Here is a 17,063-nt window from a genome sequence, read left to right as displayed (position 1 = left end):
TAAGATTACAGGGTTTTAATGTTGATAGCGTCATTATCTAACGATAAACCAGAGATTAAATATATCACTGAAAATAACTGTTGATTTCTCGAGCTGCTTGAATGTAACAAGTCCCAATAACGTGTTAAAACTATACTTTGGTACAATATTACACTTTTCCGCTGAAAACTCTTCAGACAAAGCAATAAACTAAAGACTATGGAATAAAATGTCCGGAAAACTTGTTACAAGTGTACAAAAACAACCATCTTTTTATCAGATCTGCAAATTAGAGGACAGCGAATTATTTGACATTGCCTTTCATTTTCCCTCTGTACACAAAGAAACACATTTTTTTTTTACTATAACATCCTGTAATTTGTCCGCAGCTCATGGTCTTGCGGTAGCGTTCTCGCTTCCCGCGCACGGGGTCCCGGGTTCGATTCCCGGCGGGGCCAGGGATTTTCTCTGCCTCGTGATGACTGGGTGTTGTGTGTCTTTATCATCATTTCATCCCCATCGACACGCAAGTCGCCGAAGTGGCGTCAACTCGAAAGACTTGCACCAGGCGAACGGTCTACCTGACGGGAGGCCCTTAGCCACACGGCATTTCCATTTCATGTGGAAAGAACTAATGACTCAGCGAATCAAGAATCTCGTGAATGGTATATGCGTTGAGGACACTTACTACGTCTTTTTTTTTTTTTTTTTTAATTCTTCAAAGTATCACAAGGTATAGTGGCGCGTATCGCGTGGAAGGAAGAAACCGTCGTGAGAGGACAATGCAGAGGATCAGAAACTGACTTAGCCTATTCAACAGCTGTAAGTTACGAACATTATGCAGTTGCAAAACATTCATTAATTACTTTGTTAGCCAAATGCTATTGCTTCTCAGTCCACACTCTGCAACAACGATCCTCGTTTGAATAATGTAGGACGACAAAGAAGTGAGAAGGAGGAGGAGGAGAAAGTTTATCACGTTACAGTAATGTAACATCATACATCAATAATTAAAAAAGCGTGCAAGATTTGCAGCAAGCACGCCGAATACGTCGAGGAAAAGGTACAGACTCAAAAGAAGTTCAAGAATTATTTTGAACAATCATTACGAAGAAAATATGTCTTATAATATTACGTACGTAATTTTTTTTCATATTGAATCTGACCATTTACTGAAATTGGGATGCTGCTAACGAAACAAATGCTGGCTGCAAACACTTTTCAGTCGCAGCTAAAGAACAGTAGCTCGCTGGAGAGCTGATCCAAATGATTTCAGTTCATGAACAAATTGTTAAAGATCGATCCCTTTGACTTTGCAGACAGTATCTTTTTTATTGTTATATACTTCAACTGCAAAAGTGGATAGTTCGGTCGCAACCAGACCCTTACAACTACTAGTTTCAAGATTTTAAAGTTGGATGCTGCGTCCAATGTAAATCTACAAGGAGTTGTGCAACCCCCACTCCCCCCCCCCCCAACCCCACAGCCGCGGCAAAGAAACATAGGCAACCTCACTTCCGTGGAGTGTTTCTCAAAACTTTGTGCTACAGTTCGAGACTTGTGTGTTGGTGCATTGTCTGTGGGATGGTGAAGCTGAAAAAACATTTGCAGATGAAGTATGTACCATGGACCTCTTTTCTTTCCTAAACTCCCTTCCGTTGGCAAGCGGACGGGCAGGGTCCGGCGGGAGGGGGACATGGAGGGATGGAGGGGGGGGCAAGCTAGCGCATCACACGTAGATTTACCAATGAGTACCGTGAGCAAGACTCGCCAGTCCACGCGACACTCTTCCATGCTTAGTGCGTCCAGTGGCAGTGCTCCTGCTAGAATTGTGGAATATCGTGTTTATTGGTTGCTGAGCAACAAATATGCCACGAGACTCGAACTGTTGTTTCGCTGCTGCTTGAAACATTTCAGTATTCGTCTGTCTTCTTGCGCCCACGCAGTTCATGTCGATTAGGTAGTTTTTAAATTCCTCCAATTTCTCATTTTCAATAGGTAAAGTCCTTAGTGACAGGAAGTACTGGATACATTTTGCCACTCGCCAGCGTTTACTTTCTCACGCCATATAGCTCTCAAAACACATTTTATTCACCACTCAACATTAAAACAGATAACCTTACAAAGTAGAACGCTTAAAAGCAGTGCAATAAATCCATTAACTTAATCAGATACGAAGTTCTGTAAGCAAATAAAGTGGTATGCCAATAGATGTCATCAGAGTTGAATAATTTTTTTTGTTCTTTTTTGTTTATTCCCTATTGCTCCACTTAGTGGAACATTAAAACAGCATTTTTTTTGGTTATTTTTGTTGACATCCAACAGGATTTTCTCAGTAGTTCTGAATTTTTACATTTAAGATCATTAATTTCATTCTCAGCCTAACATTGCTGGCCTGCAATCACTTCTCTTGAGAATATTTTCCATCTGTGTTTCAAAACTCATTGGTTGCCCTACATGTAATCATATGATCATATAATTTTAGATCACTAAATAAAAAAGTAGAACCTACACTCAAATTGATCAAAAGATTGGGTACACTATTGAAATATGCCTACCCTTCATATCAAAGTAATCTAGCTCAAAAGTAGTAAGAGAGTAGTTATCAACTGTTTGTAAACTTCCTGTCAAAATTAGTGCTTGGAAAATGACACATCTTCAAACTCGCTGAATCAGTTGTATCAATAATTACAATTTTAGTATTTTGCCCTCTCTTGGATAAATTTCTGCGCACCCCCGTGATCACATCGTGCAGGGTAAGTTAGGTTAGAGACAGTCATCACACTTATATTCCGTCGTTTTATGATAACGCGTTAACAACACACCTGGTAGCTCGGTGTAACCTAATACCCGATGATGTCTGTGAAGCTGCAACCATAGGTAGCCAGTTTGAATCTTTATGAGGAAAGATTTCAGTAGGAAAGGATATGACCTACAGTTCCTGATTACCACACTATGCACCACTGACCAGGGTTAAATCTCAGACTTCTCCGCAATGTCTCATACCCCATGTTAAGCGATGAAGCAGTAGCTGATGCTAGAGTCGACCACATCATGGAATATACCCGTCCACTAGAATGCATTCCATTCTAAGACTCTGCACCAGGCATGAAAACTGGCAAATGAGCATGCAACCCTCATCGTTTTCTGTCGTTGATTCGTCTTGTCACACGGATTTAACTCACCTGTGTCCTAGTTGCTGCTCTACAGGAATAGGTTGGTTTCGCCTCAAGCCTTCACTATTAGCATCACAAACATCACATCATTCTCAACGCAGCCATCTGCACTGAAAAATATGTACTCGCATATCGCGACGGAAGGGTGTCAGTTATTCGAGGACGAGATAACCTATCCCATTATATGTAGTCTGCGTCACCTACTAAGGTGCTTTCGCGCGATAGGGAAGCATTGCGGGAATATGGTCAGCATAAGCGTTGCGGCAGAGAGCAGGCAAATTGTTGCCAAATTGTGTTACTCCGGAAAAGTCATGTTCATTTGCCTATGGCACATCGTGTTACGCACTGAGGTAACAAAAGTCATGGGATACCTCCTAATATCGTGTTGGATCTTCTTTTGCACAGCTTAGCGCAGCAATTGCACGTGGCATGGATTCAAAAGGCTCTGAGCACTATGGGACTTAACAGCTGAGGTCATCAGTCCCCTAGACTTAAAATTACTTAAACCTAACTAACCTAAGGACCTCACATACATCCACGCCCGAGGCAAAAAATGGTTCAAATGGCTCTGAGCACTATGGGACTTAACTTCTGAGGTCATCAGTTCCCTAGAACTTAGAACTACTTAAACCTGACTAACCTAAGGACAGCACATACATCCATGCCCGAGGCAGGATTCGAACCTGCGACCGTAGCAGCAGCGCGATTCCGGACTGAAGCGCCTAGAACCGCTGGGCCACAGCGGCCGGCCACGGATTCAACAAGTCGTTGGAAGTCCCCTGTAGAAATATTGAGCCATGCTGCCTCTATAGCCGTCCATTACTGCGAAACTGTTTCCCGTGAGGGATTTTGTGCACGAATTGACCTCTCGATTTTATCCCGTAAATGTTCGATGGGATTAATGTTGGGTGATCAGGGTGGCCAAATCATCTGCTCAAATCTCAATCTTTCGAATTGCCCAGAATGTTTTCATGAACAATTGTGACCTGGTGGCATGTTTGTGAACATGAAGTCCATGATGGGTGCAAATGGTCTCCAAGTAGCCGAACATAACCATTTACAGTCGAAGATCGGTTCATCTGTACCAGAAGACCCAGCACGTTTCATGCAAACACAGCCCAACCATTACGGAGCCACCACCAGCTTGCACACTGCCTTGTTGGCAACTTGGATCCGTGGCTTAGTGGGGTGTGCACCACACTCGAACCCTACTTTCAGCCGGCCGCGGTGGTCTCGCGGTTCTAGGCGCTCAGTCCGGAACCGCGCGCCTGCTACGGTCGCAGGTTCGAATCCTGCCTCGGGCATGGATGTGTGTGATGTCCTTAGGTTAGTTAGGTTTAAGTAGTTCTAAGTTCTAGGGGACTGATGACCACCGATGTTAAGTCCCATAGTGCTCAGAGCCATTTGAACCATTTGAAGCACTACTTTCAGCTCTTACCAACTAAAATCAAGACTCATCTGACTAGGCCACAGTTTACAGTCGTCTAGGGTCTAGCCGATATGGTAACGAGCCCAGGAGAGGCTCTACATGCGATGTAGTGCTGTTAACAAAGACACTGGCGTCGGTCTTCTGTTGCCATAGTCCATTAACGTCAAACGCCTAACGGATATGTTTGTCATACGTCCCACATTGATTCCTGCTGTTATTTCACGCACTGTTGTTTTTTGTTAGCACTTACGACTCTACGCAAACGCCGTTGCTCTCCGTCGTTAAGTGAAGGTCGTCGACCACTGCTTCGTACGTGGTGAGAGATAATGCCTGAAATTTGGTATTCTCCGCACACTCTTGACACTCTGGATCTCGGAATATTGAATTCCCTAACGATTTCCGAAATGGAATGTCCCTTGGGTCTAGTACCAACTACCATTCTGCATTCAGTCTGTTAATTCCCTTCGTGCGGCCGTAATCATGTCGGAAACCTTTTCACATGAATCACCTGAGAAGAAATGACAGCTCCGCCAATGTACTGCCCTTTTAAACTTTGTATATGCGATACTACAGCCATCTCGATGTGTGCACATCACTACCCTATCACGTCCGTGTAAATGCAGATCTGGGAGGAGAACAATAAATTTTAAAATCGATTTCGATCAGTCGCTTACATGAGAAAAATCTTATTTCACGTATTGACAACGTTGTATCCGCTGCCCCACAGCTATAGTCCGCATGACCTCAGAAGGTGAAAACAGCGCACATAGCTTTATGAATATGTCAAGTACAATTTTTCTCAAAGACTATTCTCTAACGGCTAATTTATCAAAAATGCTTACAGAATTTTTCCTTTAAGTATGTTATGGACAATATTATAAATAAAAATGTAAGACACAATAAAATTAACTTCAAACACAAACTGAAATCAATATATGTGCTTGACGACTTCTTCTACTTAGTAGGACTTTTTTTTTAAACCTGTGTTGATCGCACTTTATGATCCATGGAACAAGCAACCAACAATCAGTCTTTTTCGAATAACTCCATAGAATGGTGCCCCATAAAGTTGGAAACCTCCGATATCTCGACACGTAACCTTCGCTGTTATTTTAAGACATTTTTTCTTTCTATGCCTGGAAAATGAGAGACGTTATCTGTCAAAAATCGGGATTTTTGACTAATTCATGTTGTCACATTCTCGCGATTATATACAGCATAGTACACACTGGTATAAGCTTAAATTTCTCAAGTAATAACAAGCTAGGTGCTGGGCAATGTGATGAAAATTATAGTTAAGCTATTAATAACAAGTGAATGGCTGCATGCCGCTTAGGATACAAATTCCCAATCGATAAAGGCTAGGAGAGTCTCATACATTATTTATGCAATTGATATGTTGACAAACAAGATTTTTTTAACCATGAAGAAAACAAGAACTGTTTTTACGTTACTTTATTCCAATTCTACACCGTAATTCCATCGTTACTGTTATCTGAGTCTGCGTCCGAACCATCTGTTTATAACTTATAACAAGACGTATATCCATCTTTTACCTCCATATCAGTCCCTTCCTGGAGCTTTCCATCATGCCGCACACAGTCTGTCCACGCTTAAGGGGAGATCATGTCTATTGCTTCAGGTAAAAGCGATTCAGTGACTGCTACCTTAAATGTGTGATTCTTTCCTGCCACATAACCTTTAGGTTTTGCCCAAATTAATTCACTTCGACTACACTTACGCGGAACATTCTTAAGCCAGAGCACAATATCCGCTTTTCGGGTATTTGTACTCGCTGTTTTCTCGGCAACAGCTAAACGGTAACTGGCTTTGTCAATTCTAGTGACCTACTTCGAAGCAAAGTATAGCAAGAAGTGTTCAGCGAACCACTTCTTGAAAGTAATAGCGTTCATTTCTGAACGGTAGTCACTGCTGTTTTCCTTGCACTTCAGTACAAGTATGCTTCCAGAAATAAAACCGGAAGTAGAACCTGAGTGCACATAATTATCCAAGAATCTTCTCCTGCGAGAAATTTAAAACCGCCAGTACCACCACTCACTTTCCAACATGTTTTCCTGAATTGATTCTGATTCACCACGTTGCATTAATGTAATACACCGCTGAACTACGTTCTTCTGTTATTTCGCGTGTCTTTCTCAGGAATGTGGCTCGTGTTGCAGCTATGTCATTTCTTTCGATTCAAAACATTGTCCCATCATTACATATCTAAAATCAGTGTCTTTTAAATTCGTCCCATTGATGAAGCGCTACCTTCGAAGCCAAATTTCTCATGCATAATTGGAACATATTTTTGTGAGGTCAGGCATTCGCCATTTTACATTTCAAACACGGAGGGCTTGAAAACATCCTCGTAAAAACCATCCATTAGTGTTATAGGTGTCTTCCGATTTCGATGCTTTCCAGGCAACACAAAGCCATTTTTTCCTGGGGTTTTGTACAGCTCTGATACTTTTGCTTACAATTCGCTGTACAGCTCTCTTGCCGACACCACATGCTTCTACAGTCTGTTCTTGTGTCTTCAAAATGTCAGAAATAGTAGGCCCGCTTTGATACGTTTAAAAACGCTGTAAACATGGTAAATAATACCCCTTACTGCTGCCACCTAACGTATTTACTTGGAAATCACACTAACACATTTACAGATACGGTATCCATTAACAGCTATACTGGTACAAAAAATATCAAGAGTTTAATGAACAATTGGGTCGCTTTGTGAATAAAACTGCATTGCAAATCAAAGCAACAGCACAGCCTGCAAGAAAGAGACTCGCTGTGTAGCAGTATTTCGCACCCCAGGCCGGCCGGGGTGGCCGATCGGTTCTAGGCGCTACAGTGCGGAACCGCGCGACCGCTACGGTCGCAGGTTCGAATCCTGCCTCGGGCATGGATGTGTGTGATGTCCTTATGTTCGTTAGGTTTACGTAGTTGATGACCTCAGTAGTTAAGTCCCATAGTGCTCAAAGCCATTTGAACCATTTTTCGCACCCCAACCACTCGGAAAGAAAATGAATCTTATTGGCCAGCAGCAGCTAATAAAGAGGGATTCGTAGAACGGTTAAAAATTGGCCGGCCATCCTGTGTTACGCGGACTATAACGAGGTCATCCAGGCAACAATGTCACTCGGTACTTTCTCTATATGCGCCGTAAGTTCCTACTGTATTACATTTCTATTACGGTATTGAATTTTGTCTGTCAACACAAGTTCGCTAATTTATCATTTACATGAAGACTGGCCTTGGAGACAATAAATGAAATCAGTCATTCATTCTCAGATACCAGATACCTCCTTAGACAGTTTACAGTTAGCGTGCAGAGTATTTATTTGAATTTCATTACAAACGAATTCATATCTGTATGTGTTGGATTCTTTCGAAAATTATCTTTTTATGACTCATTTGTTTGGAAAAAACAAATACTACCACATTAATAATATTCCTCATGTAATAATCGTACAGGGAAGGTTCACCACCATCCTGTTCGTAGACTTTAAATTATGCTCAATGTCTGGAGTACACTAATGAATAAAATGAAGATCGCTATATGGCAGTTCGTTTCTTAAATTTTGCTCATATAAACCTATGAGTTTTTCCTGCTTTAGGAAATGTTAAAAAGGTATTATTACACTGTAACAGAAGCATACGCAATCTTGTCTCTGAGGAAGTGAACAAAACCGTGTAACAGTTCACGGATGTTTCTTTTTGTCCAAAACACTGAACACAGTTTTTATCTAAATTATAAATTTTATTTAATAAAGATATTTCTGCTTCCTAATGCCATTCTAACTTATTTAGGTGTTTTTTAATCAGAAACACATTTTTTGCGTGTAAATCTGCTGATTCTTGCCTGTGGTACAATTGTTTTTTGGTGTTTCTGTTACAGTGCAGGAAGCGAAAGATGCTTTTTCGCTGTTTTGTCAAGTCTTGTGAGGCATCTCATGAAGACATCTGGGGCTGCTGCTGGATCAGCTTCTTCGAGCTCATGGTGCTTCTGCGTGCAAGACAAGAACAATCGAGTGAGCGTACAGTTTATGTACGTTGTGTGGGGAGGAACTTGAAACTCAACTCATTTTGTTCTTGCCATAAGTTTTTTATTACAATTACTGTTTTTTAAATAAAGTAGGCGTTTTTGGCGTCTATAGATGCATATCGAGCCAATACGGGATGTGTCGACGATGTGTCAAGTGCGGTGCGATCCGTGATTGTTACAAGTAATTATTACGTGCTCCGAGTGCAAGCTGCGAATAATGCCCTTTCCTCCACTCCCTCTACCCGTGATCACTTCTCAGCCCAACACGAAACCAATTGTTGGTAAATTAGGAAAAAGAATTCCTCTGGGTAAAATTCGTTTTCTTTCTATATTTATATCTTTCACATTCTCACTCTTAGATCTTTCTCTCACTCTGGTAATGACAGTTGTAGTTCCTTTATTCCAAGTTGCCATTATCTCCCCACTAACGTGCCAGAGCCTTGTGATGAACTAGTGTCATGTCTGGCAACAGCAACCTAATATAAAAAGACATGAGTAACTTGTAGATATTTTCCACTTAGCAATATTATCAAACCCTCTCAGTAGAAGTAATGTTAGGATTTCCTTGGGAAGAGAATTTGACTTTACAAAAGATGATTTAAAAATAAAGTACTAACTAAAAGAAAACAGCTTTTCTTCACATTAAACACCATGTTATTAATTTTAAGAGAAAACATGAATCAATATAAAATCTAACTAGATTTTGATCTAAGTAACTAATTAAGTAATGCAGATCAAAGCCTGCCGTATTATTGCTTCACTACAATTTCTCTCGTTCTGCTAGTATTTTAGAGGAAGGGCACATCATTTTACAGAGAAGCTAAAGTAACTAGGTATTATTAAAGGAAGGAAACTACTATTACTAATACTCCAAATCATTTACCTGCTGATGCGCTGTAGGCAAAACAAGTCTGTAGTAACATATAGGTGTATTTATACTTCCATGCAACTTAACCACGTCGCTTATATTTCGCGGCCATGTTGGAAAAAAACTGCAGAACGATATTTTCGGTAGCGCCACGTAGGCCTCTAGAACTTTCGTCAGGTCGCGAGTTGTTATATACTGTTAGCCCAATTCATTCCGCCGTTGTCTAAAAGAACATTGTTGCACGGAGGCTGTACGAATCTCGGGAGAGAAAATATGTCTTTGTTGCATGCATGCGTGTTTGCATCAGGGCAGGAGATAGTTCCTGCCGAAGCTCGAGGTTGTTTGCGGGGAGTTGTTTTTTTAATTCCCCAGTGGTGATATTTGTTACTACATAGTTTTGAAAAAGTGGAGCTATTATTACAAATTCCGAAGTAAAAAGATATATTACAAGGATATTTGATCGCTCACACGGAGATTATATAAATAAAACACGTAGTCTAATTTATTGAAACCATTATGTACAGTAAGAAAAACTCAAGATAATTTCTTGTTGAATACTTGATTGTGAGACAAACTAGTTTTGAGCACTGTTTTAAGTGCTTGTGTTTTTGGGCTGTGTGAAAGCTAATATAGAGTTGAATTTAGCTTTTTGCCTAGCTCGAAATTTTACCAGTTATGGCGTTTCAATTCATTCCTCAACAAAATGAACTGTCCACTCTCCCTACCCTTGTTACCCTGACCTTTACTTGTCCATTACATTATTATAGCTAAGAAGTTCCCAATGTAGAACACGAAAATTTGCTACATTGCTTGTAGCATGGTATGCAGGTACTTCACAATTTGGACTACAGATATACTATACATATCCAAACTGCTTTTAATGCTCTATGTAAGAACAGCCAGGAAGGATCCACGAATAATGCATACACTCTGTTATGGACATGATGAAGTTCATCAGGTTGTGAAAGTTTTGAGAAAAACAAATCCAACAACAGAAAATGTGCAACTCAGTTACTTAAAAGCTGTCCAAAGTGGCTATAGCACGTCCATCAATAATAGTGAAATGCCACCACGAACAAAATGTTAGACGTTGTGTTATGTATTACATCTATTTTTTGAACAGTTAATTTTTAATAGGGCTGAAAACAAAAGTCTGATGTTAACCTTAAATTAGATAAATATATCATAGGAAAGTGACACTAGTCATATTTGTTACAATTTGAAAATTTTATATGTGTTGATTAATATTTGTAACATTCCTCTGTCTCCATTTAGTCAGTAATGAAGAGAAACTTACATAACCTCACAAATATAAATTGGTACAAAGTGTAATTCTCTGTATGTTAGCAACATACCTTACAAAACAGTATGCCAACACCAATGCTTAAATTATTAATAGTAATTGATAAATATATAATGTTCAACATAAAAAAAATCACTTTTCTTCATCATTTACATCTGATCAGTTCTGGTGACTGATTTTATGAGCAGTTAAGGGAGCTGCAATTGATATGAATGGGCTATAAAAACTGGTATTATTAATATTTGACTCTTGTTAAGATTAGTTTATGATGAATGTACCTGCTTCCATTACAGTATTTGGATGAATACTTCAGCTTCCTGAAGTACGTCATTAATAGTTGTGTGCATCAAATGTGTCAGCCTTGAAACCAATTACTTAAAATCACAGTTGACAGCAAATCAGTTGAAATATAGTTGCAGTACTTAGCAGTTTATTCTATAAGTAAAACCTATTTTCTGTACAGGTGTTGGCATAAAAACTTTAAGATGGTTTAATGTCAGTGACTCATAACTGTTTGTATTGTATATTGTAACTATAGTGAATGGCTTTAACTTGCATTTTGTCACTAAAGTGAAATGTATTAATGTAATTAATAGTGGCAAATAATAATTTTTGAAATGTTACATATCCCAAATTCCCATCAAAATCATAACAGGAAAGCTCAAACTCCTTAAATAAATTATGCCCCTGTTAATAGCTCACAGATGGGAGTTTTGATTGGCAGAGCAATAATGACCTTGGGTCTGTATGTAGAGTATAATACGAATTGATATGTGTTGTGCAAATACTCATCTTTTGAAGATATTTGTGTGAATTTTATTTTCTTCATTTCTATATATCTGTATAGTTTTTAGAAAACCCTTCCCTCATGATGTAAGAGTGTAGACTATTAAAATGTGAGGTTATGTTTATACAGTGTACATACAGCTTTTGCAATAAGAAAAAACTAACCTGTGTAATTGTTGAATGCATGGTGTGTGCAAGTGAACAAAATCCATAAAATTGTGAAGTGGTCTGGATGGACACAAACAAAAAAGCATTTGTACTATTATAATATGCATCTGTTCCCTACTTCCTGTTTGATGAGAAAGAAGATTACCTATCATTGGTTTTTTGATGGACATGCTATAACTGCTACTCATCAAATGAGTAATACAAAAATAAAAAACACAACGATTATTATTTGTTATGGCAGACATTTTAAAACAATATGGCCTTTTTGGAAGGATTTAGCTTGAGAAGCACAATGGAGACATCTCCATTTAGTCAGTCTTTACATAGGCAACCCGCCAAATAAATTCCAGGCAGTATATGAAATTATTATGTAATAGCCCAAGTGTAGGCATAGCATGCCATCTAGAGCCAGTGGATCAAACCATTCTGTTTATTGCCAAAAGTAAAAACATGTATAACTTGTCTGTATAACACAGTCAAAGTGATGTACAGGAACTTCATATATTTACATAAAAAAACATCTGGAACTTTGTGAAGCATTCAGCTTGCTTTCATTCTTACAATATGAGTCAATTAAAACTACACTCAAATGATCATTTTTATAACTGCTTCTTTGTATTGCATCATGTACATAAAATGTAAATATGACGCCATTGTTTGTTTTACACCTGACAATGTTTATTGTTGACAGTTAAAGAAGATACCTAATGGTTACTTTATGTTGTTAAATGAATTATAATATTTGAAATTATAAAGATGTAATTTTTCCCTCCATCTTTCGCAAGCAAATGAAACTGGGAAGTACTTCAAATTCCTCTCTTCCTACAAATAATACAAACAAAAATTTGTCCAGAAGAAATTTTTATACTTACTTTCAGCTTGGAGCAATAGACTGGTTCTAGATTATCCTCAATATGCTTTTAACTCAGCTAGTTTCTTATTTTTGTATGAAATAGGTCTTCAGTTTTTTTCAGATTATTAATTATGTAAATCTGAAGTACCACCAGTATGTAGAGTTCTACAATTTTTACTATGTATACTGAGAAAAAACAACCTGAAAAAAAGAACAACACACTTTATATTCCCATATGCATATATTCAAACAATGACACAACAGTTAGCTATGTCAACAGTTTGTTTGCAGAGAAAATTTTGACTTACTGTTTTATCAGTAACACCTATAACAAATGCAATAAAATGTTTGTATAAATATACCAATATAAATAATTCACATAGATGGGATTTTAAATTTAGAAATTGTAAATTCAGAATGATTTACGCAATCCCATATTTTCATATGAGGACAAAGAGTAAGTGAGTTTCAGTTGACTGTGTGTTTGACTATCCAGTTTCTCAAAAAAGACAATAGCATCCGTTAGTTCACCCTGTCTTCTTACTCCATTTAGCTTGCTGTTACCTGTTGCCATAACATGTTTCCTGTCTATTCCTTTCCTCATACTCTGTCCAGCCCATGAGTCAGGAGGTATTAAACCGCCCGCCACTCTTCGAATACCACGGTTGGTGATAATCGTGGAATGAAGTGTGTGCTTTTTCAATGCCAATAAAACTTTTAAACATTGAATGAGTTATTTCTTTTGTATTTCAGTTTATCAAATCCAGCCATCCTCTAATAATGGTACAGACCTATACTTATTTTTCAGCAGATAATTAAACATATTTTGGTACTTCTTGTTTCTTGCTGTGGCATATAGTACATCCCCCTCTTATCAGATATATTTACCCACAGTTTGAGTAAATTTCAGTGGGCATAATGAAGTAAATGCCTTATCCATAGATCCCATACATTGTTAAACATGATGTTCTCAAATAAACTGTTCAACAACCACCTCTATTTTTGTTTCTGCATTTTCTTCCAGCTTTCACACATGATTTCTTCCGCATTCAAATCGCTGAGTAAGAAAATTTACTTCTGCTTGACAGCGTATTTTAATCTCACAAGAAACTGTTTTGGTGGGGCTTCTTCTCTTCAAAGTTAAGATTTGTAAGAAGCAGCATCTGTATGATATGGGGAAAAAATGATGAGAATAATGAAGAAAATGTTGTGTTAGTTCTATCTGTCAGCAATTTTTCTAGATGGTGGTATACTAATAAATTTGTTTTGATACACTTTTGCATATTTACAGAAAGCATACGATGAATTAATTTCCTTTTTAAAACAATATTTTTTCCTGCTGTTATAGTTTCTCTATGAAACAAACACTTAAGTAGTCTCTATTATTCCAAAAACAGCTACATTTCTTCATTTCCCAACAAATCATGTATATTATTTGTTACACAACAACCAGTATCATATAAATGCTGTCTCAAACTCTGTATCTGTACTTCACTTCTTTTAAATGAGTATAAATTTCCCTCTGCATTCCTACACTTAAAAATTTTGTACCATCTTATTAATTCTCTTTGGGTTGAACCAAACTGCATCCTCTATTAGCATTGTACTTGTGATACATAATATATAGAAAAACTAAGAACCAGTAAAATGCATAGGAGGGGTAAATAAGTAAAGCAGATATTTATTATTCTTCAAGATGCATACACATTTTTCTGCTTGCATGTCATTTCATTCCAAACACCTGAGAGTGCAACGAACATTACAGTGGATTTTTCAGCTTCTCAGATTGGTCAAATCCAGGTCAGTTTTTAGGTACTAGGCACTAAGCGTAATTTCATGAGTGTGACTTCTTCCTCAGTCAAATACATACAGTTCAGACTCTGCATATTAATTAAAAAAAACTACTTCAGATACTTTTATCTTCTTTATGAATGAAAGTGTAATGTGCTATACTAACTCTGTTTAATCAAAGTGTATGGTCTTTGGGTTAACAAACTGTTGGATGAATTTTGCTGGCTTGAATATTTGAACATATTATTTCATTCAGATCAGCAATACAAAGTGAAGTTCAGCAATGCAGGACAGAAAAGATGTCTTCTCACAAACTTTTAAAATGGAAGTATTCACAGACATAACAAATCTTTTTATTAAGATACTTCAGAGAGAGAAATAGATGGGCATAAAGTAGGAAAAAGTAACTGAAAGCTATGAATATTCTGAGGAGAAGAAAGAAGAGCTGCTCTGAATTGAGAGGCAAGGCAGAAACAGGAAGGATAGATTTATCCATTTTTTTCACCTCGCTCTCTTTACCAATTTCGTGCATCCTGTGCAATTTTTATCATAAAACCTATGCCCTAATTATATTGTTCCTGACATCTTGGGTTGTCGGGTGTTCTGCCGGATATCAGCGTCGTACTTGCACGATATTTCGGTCACGTAGCTCGAGACCTTCATCAGGTGCGACCTGAGACTGCTCCTCGAGTGGACCTGGTCCAGTATTTATGCCTATGGTCTTCCCCCTCCACCAACGGCTGCAGGCGCTTCCTCTGTGGTTCGCGCCCATTCCCTGCGACCTGTTGGAGCGTTGCTGCTCCGTTTTCCGTCCGCTGCGGTTCTGGGTGTTCCCTCTGCGGTCCGCGCACACTAAACCCGCTCCTGGGGCTTTCATCTACGGTCTGGAGTACCAAGCGTTCCCCCTGCGGTCCGCGCCCGCTCACCACGACCTGTTGGAGCGTTGCCGCTCCGTTTTTCGTCCGCTGCGGCTCTGGATGTTCCCTCTGCGGTCCGCGCCCACCAGTCCCACTTCTGGGTGTTCCATCTTCAGTCTGGTGCGCCTGGCAGTCTGTCAGGGGCTCGTTTACCATCTCCATCTCTCTGGTTCTTCTGTTTGTGTAGTGTTGCAGCTGGCCCCGTTGCTCCTTTAACAATTCCAGAGCCGGATCCCAGGCTCTGCTTAGCTGGTACCCTGTGTCACGATTCATAAGATCGTCAGCCATTTTAATCTCTATCGATTCTCTTATAACACTGTTCCTGCTATAAATTCTCTAAAACTAGTTCTCATGCTATCTAATGAATTTTCCACACAGTCAGTTTGCTATTTTGATTTGTATTTCATCAGTCTTCAGTATCCATCTGTAATTTCAAATCACTGGGTCACACAAAACTTATGTGTCACTGAACTTCTTGCTGTAAGGGGCTGTCTTTACTATTTTTAAGTGGTACACTTCATGGTGGTGTTCTGAAGCCAAGAGTAGCTTTAAGTGACAAAATGCACATCAACTGTAAAAAAAAAAAAAAAAAAAAAAAAATGGTGTCCCTATTCCCTTTCATTGCAGTTTTCAATGCTGTGCCACCAACTTCCTATCTTGAGCCAAATCGTCATGATCTACAGCCAGGTAGCACTAGAATAATGCCTATCCTCTCTTTCCCCCAAAATCTCACACAATCCCAGGTCGAATAGCCTTAGCCTTATTTGTAAGACTGTCTTCTAGAAAGCTATAGGATTCATCAAAAGTCTCATTTTCAGTGACTCACCCACAAAAATTTAATTTGTTTTTATCAAGAACAACCTGTCTAAAAGAAGACATACAAGAAAGAGTAATTTCACCTCTTATTTACAACTCACAAACCCATCCAACACAGAACCCTATTTTGAGAAAATTTGTCGACAGACATAGTGACAGAAGTTCCTTATACTCTACTTTTCAGTTCATTTTCATAAGTTTTTTTTTTTTTATGAAAGTTACTCATCTTAATATCTGACAAATTTGAACAGTTAGGTAATTAAAAGGTGAACAGTTCATCTTAATTATCTCAAGATGCAACAGTTTTACAATTGATGAAAGTACGAGTAATCCATTGAATTACAGACCCATATCACTGACCTCAATTTGCAGTACGATTTTGGAGCATATACTGTACTCGAACAATATGAATCACCTTGAAGAAAATGACTTATTGATACATAACCAACATGGATTCAGAAAATATCATTCTTGTGCAATACAGCTAGCTCTTTATTCCCATATTCCATATTCCTAGATTTCCAGAAGGCTTTTGATACAGTTCCTCACAAGCGACTATTAATCAAATTGCGTGCATATGGAGTATCATCTCAGTTGTGTGATTGGATTCGTGATTTCCTCTCAGAGAGGTCACAGTTCATAATGACAGATGGTAATCATCGAATAGAACAGAAGTGATAACTGGCGTTCTGCAAGGTAGTGTCACAGGCCCTCTGCTGTTCTTGATTTATGTAAATGATCTAGGTGATAATCTGAGCAGCCCCCTTAGATTGTTTGCAGATGACACTGTAGTTTACTGTTTATTAAAATCATCAGAGGACCAATTCCAATAACAAAATGATCTAGAGAGAATTTCTGTATGGTGTGAGAAGTGGCAATTGGCACTAAACAAAGAAAAGTGCAACGTCATCCACATGGGTACTAAAAGA

At 38.6% G+C, this 17,063-nt stretch overlaps 1 protein-coding gene across 1 annotated transcript in view; it reads left to right on the top strand.

Annotated features, from left to right (window-relative positions):
* LOC126188518 (potassium voltage-gated channel protein Shaker) overlaps positions 1-13,339 on the top strand; it is a 1,090,690-nt gene extending 1,077,351 nt beyond the window's left edge. The window contains exon 12 of the mRNA XM_049930120.1: positions 8,486-13,339. The gene's annotated coding sequence lies outside the window, so the exon portion shown is untranslated. The remainder of the gene's footprint in view (positions 1-8,485) is intronic.
* The last annotated feature ends 3,724 nt before the right edge of the window (positions 13,340-17,063 follow it).

This window comes from Schistocerca cancellata, chromosome 5 (assembly GCF_023864275.1).
Source record: "Schistocerca cancellata isolate TAMUIC-IGC-003103 chromosome 5, iqSchCanc2.1, whole genome shotgun sequence".
Taxonomy (NCBI): domain Eukaryota; kingdom Metazoa; phylum Arthropoda; class Insecta; order Orthoptera; family Acrididae; genus Schistocerca; species Schistocerca cancellata.
Note: the sequence above shows the minus strand (reverse complement) of the source record. Positions and strands in the feature narration are given on the sequence as shown.